The sequence below is a fragment of the Peromyscus californicus genome, unplaced genomic scaffold (assembly GCF_007827085.1).
Source record: "Peromyscus californicus insignis strain IS unplaced genomic scaffold, ASM782708v3 Scaffold_6__1_contigs__length_162567912, whole genome shotgun sequence".
Classification (NCBI taxonomy): Eukaryota; Metazoa; Chordata; class Mammalia; order Rodentia; family Cricetidae; genus Peromyscus; species Peromyscus californicus.
Window position 1 is genome coordinate 74,786,240 of NW_026294584.1, and position 4,781 is coordinate 74,791,020.

The 4,781-nt window shown below is 40.6% G+C and overlaps 1 pseudogene; it reads left to right on the forward strand.

Annotated features, from left to right (window-relative positions):
* Positions 1-312: 312 nt before the first annotated feature.
* LOC128099560 (putative vomeronasal receptor-like protein 4) lies at positions 313-1,251 on the forward strand (annotated as a pseudogene).
* The last annotated feature ends 3,530 nt before the right edge of the window (positions 1,252-4,781 follow it).

Genomic DNA, 4,781 nt, shown 5'->3' on the forward strand with positions numbered 1-4,781 from the left:
GTAAATCAATAGGATTGGATTCCTAAGGCATGACACCTAGGTACAATACAGCCACACACAGTGTATATTCTATATAGGAGGATGTGACTGTAAATGCCGTTTTTTTTATCTCTAGTATGCTATCTATACAGGGAGATACATGGAGACGTTTATAGAAGTATATGATATCCAGTCTGGAACATCAAATGTTAAAGAGACAGGTTAATCAAGAATAAGTTAATCAAGAATGATGATGTAGATGTACTGACCCTTGAATCATAAGTTTGATATACACTCTATTATTTTTTTAGGTATATGAATTATGTTTCTACTATGATGTTAAGATGAATACACTTTCCACTTATGTCCTTATTAAAGAATATCCTTAATTTACAAACTGTACTTGGAGTTCTAGCCAATATGTTTCTCCTTTTTTTCTACACTGTCATAATTCTAGTTCATAGATTTAAGCCCACAGACCCGATCTCCTGTCAACTGACCTTCATCCACATAGTGATGGTCCTCACTGGAGGGGACCTTTGGCTTACAGACGTATTTGAGTCACTGAACTTTGAAAATGACTTCAAATGTAAGGCAACTTTTTGCATAAGCAGGGTGATGAGAAGCCTCTCCATCTGCATCACCTGCCTCCTGAGTGTGTTCCAGGCTGTCACTATAAGTCCCAGTACCTCATTGTTGGCAAAATTTAAACATAAACTAAAGACATACACAACCAATGCTTTCTTTTATATTTGGTCTCTCAATTTGTCTATCAGTAGTAGCTGTATCTTTTACGTTGGGGGTTTTACCAATGTGAGTGAGAGCAACCAGATGAAGGTCACCAAATATTGCTCACTCTTCCCCATGAACTACATTATCAGGGCCCTGATTTTAACAGTGACAACCTCCAGAGATGTCTTTCTTGTAGGAGTTATGTTGACCACAAGTGCATACATGGTGATCATCTTGCTCAGACATCAGAGGCAATGCAAGCATCTTCACGGCATCCGCCACCTGAGAGTGTCTCCTGAGAAAAGAGCCACCCAGACCATCTTGCTTCTGGTGGTTGTCTTTGTGCTCATGTACTGGGTGGACTTCATCATCTCATCCACCTCAGTCCTGTTATGGATGTATAATCCAGTCATCCTGACTGTTCAGAAGATTGTGATGAATGCCTATCCGACAGTTACTCCTTTGGTACAAATCAGTTCTGATAACAGAATAATCAATATGATGAAAAACTTGTGGTCAATGTGCCACCCAATTTCTTAAAACTGGCAATTTTTCTCTTCTTTCAAAAAATGTATTTAGTTAAGTGCATGAGTGTTTTGCCATCATGTATATATGTGTGCACTCCTGGTCACCACAGAGTTCAGAAGTGGAACTGGAGTTACAGATGGTTGTAAGAAGTCTTGCTGGTCATTTGCAATTGTATTTTTTTTTATTAAAAAAGATTCTTTTTTAAACTGTTTAATAGTTCAAGTAGCAAAGTAAGATTATTTATTTAATTCAAACAAAATTTGTGGTATAACTTATATACATTCTTTTGTGTTTCTCCTGCCAAATAGTATAGAGTCCTTTAAGTTCATTTTACAGCATAAATTGATATTTTGACAGGAATTCCCTTATGATCTCCTTTTTATTTTATGTCATAAATGTTCCCTAGATACTGAGGTTACTCAAGGAAACTCCTTGTTGACAGTGACTTTTAAAACTTTTTTTAATGTTTAATTTACTCTAAATCATCAAGAATAATTTATATAACCTATTATAGCTTTAATTGTTTCCTAATTATAATTTCTATGTATCCATAAAAATAATGTGAATTTAAATTTTCTATTTTTATCACAGTCACTTAATAAGTGAGTACTAAATGAAAATTTCATGTGCATGTTCATTTCTACTTCATTTCATCTACACTTATTGAAATATTATTGGTTAATAAAATTGTTTATATGCACATATGATGTACATATACATGTGGTTTTTGTGATGTGTGTATACATGTTTGTGTGCACAGATGAAGGATGGGTGTGCATGTGTATGTGCACAGATAAAGGATGTGTGTGCATGTGCTTGTGGAGGCTAGGAGACAGTTAGTTCTCGTTCTTCCGAAGCCATTCACCTTGTGTTTTGACAGAGCATCTCTTAGTATCGTGGTTCTTACCAAGTAGGCCAAGATGATAGCCCCAGGGATTCTCTCATTTATGCCTCTTCAGCTCTTGGATCACAAATATGCATAACTATATCTATACTTCTTCAAATTTTTTTATTGAAAATTTATTTTTTTTCATATAATACATCCTGATTAGAGTTTCCTTTCCTCCATTCATCCGAATTCCTCCCTTGTCCCTTCCCATCTGGATCCATACCCTTTTTCTTTCTCTTTAGAAAACAAATATGTATATAAGTTTTAATAACAAAATAAATTTAGCTATAGAAAGAAAAACAAAAACAAACTAATTGGAAAAGATCAAAACCAAGAGAAGAAAAAGAGCTGAAGAAAAGCACAAGAACACATAAAGATGTAGAGACACACAAGCCACACAGGAATCTCACAGAAACACAAAAGTGGAGGCCAGAATATATAATTCTATATAAGCAAAGGACCTGTAAGGTAAAATTAAGACAAAACAAAATTCAATATTATCCGACAAAGAATCTTCAAAGATTCCATTGAGTTTGTTTTCCGTTTGCCATCTACCACTGAGCACAGGATCTACCCTTAAGAGTGGGAGTCCCTGGAAGAAAACAACTTTTCACTTGCAAGTGACTATCAGATAAATATGCTGTAGCAAGGGGAAAACACAACCCAGCCCAGTGCTGTTAAGACTGAATCGGAGAAGGAGACCCACAAGCCAGGCGGTCAGGCACTATTAAGGTGAGCTAATATATGGTGGGATATGGGAGTGAGAGAGAGAGACAGAATGGTTCTTATCCTGTGCTGAGAGCAGATCTGAAGTGGTGAGGTGGTGAGGAGCAGGGAGAGGTGGGTAGCTTGCCTGCCACCTGGGGTCATGGTGATGTCTGGGCCTGGGCTGATTCCAAGACCCGTGTCTGTGTCCATGGTCCTGCTGCAGCCAGGCTCTGTGTTAATATCCATGGCTCCTGTTACCAGGAAGGCAGAGAGGACAGGGCTGCACAGAGTTGGCCCCACCCCTCACTGGCTGCAACACTAGGGAGAAAGGTCCCTGCCCCTCACTTGCTGCAGCACTCAGGAGAGCTGGTCCTACACCTCTCCTGGGCAATAGAGCAGAGCTGACCCTGTTTGCTGGGGGCACTGGTGGGCCGGCCCAGAGAGCATGAGAATGGGAGAGCTGGTCCTGCTCCCCTTGTCTGCCTTTTGATGGTGTGGGTAAGAGAAAGATGCCCTCCCCCGACTCTCCCCAACCACCTATGACAGGTGGAAGAGATGAACCAACCGCTTACCCATTGGAGCTGTGGCCCTGTTTTTTGCCTGAGAAACATAGTAGAGCTGGTTCTGGTAGTGTAGGTGTGGGTGAGCCAGCCTGGAGGGCATGAAAGCAGGAAACCTGGCCCCATCCCTTGCTCCTTGTTGCATGGGGTAAAGTAGCCAGGGCAGTGCTGGAGAGCTCACAGTGGTGGTGATGATAAAGGAACGCTGGCAGGCCTATCAACCCAGCATCTGCTCCATCATGATCTGCTGGAGCACAGGAAGAGGCCAGTTCTGCAGATCTAAAGTTTACAGGATCTCTATGACACAGAACAACAGGATATCCAACAGATGTTCCAGTGAGGGCCCAGTATGGACAGTGTAGCAGAAAGTAGAGGCCTTGAACCAGATCAATGACTGTGCAGTGAACACCTGCAAGAAAAAATATATGGACAAAAGAATATATTGTGTGGTGAGATTTTTTTCTCTTACATTTTATTTTATTCTACGGGGTCGGGGAATGTTGCAAGGGCAGAGGGTGAAAAAGAAGAGACAGGGAGAGGAATGGGATCAGGATGCATGATAAGAGAGCCACAAAGAACAAATAAAAGTTAAAAAAATATAGAAGGCAATTTGGAGGATTCTTCCAAAAATGTCCTCCAAAATGACTAATATGTTTAATTTTGATCCTCATCCCCAAAATGGAGATAGCTTCTGGGTTAGTGATGGGATGTGTGTCACCTTCTGCTGTCAGCTCTAGGACACTATCTGGTGCAGACCTGTTTAGGTATTAGGCATGCTGCTCAGTCTCAGAGTTTATAGTTCATATGTGTGTCAATGTGTTGTGTTAAGAAGGCCCTGTTTTCTTGATGTCTTCCATCCCCTCTGGCTCTTACATTCTTTCCTCTTCCACAGAGTTTTCTGAGCCCTGAAAGGAGGGACATGATGGAGACATTCTGCATTGGGTTGTGTTTCAAGGTATCTCACTCTGCGTATTTCTGGCTGTGGGTCTCTGTGGTTATTTCCATTTACTCATGGAGGAAGCTTCTCTAATGATGGCTGAGCCAGGATGGATCTGTGAGTAGAGCAGAGTGTTATCAGGAATCATTGTATTATTATGTTCCCTTAACAGAACAGAAGTATTTGATTTCCCAATATGTCCGGGACTATCTAGTCTCAGGTTCTTGGCCACCTAAGCAGCATCAGCTATGGCTTCCATCTCATGAACTGGGCACTAAATCAAATCAAATATTGATGAGTTTCTTCCACAAGATTCATGCCACTATTGTACCGGCATATCTTGCAGGCAGATCATCATTGTGGGTTGAAGGTTTTGTAGCTGAGTTGTGTTTACCTTCCTTCTTTGGTAGTGTGAAGAACATCTTCTGATACCATGAGCACTAGTCAG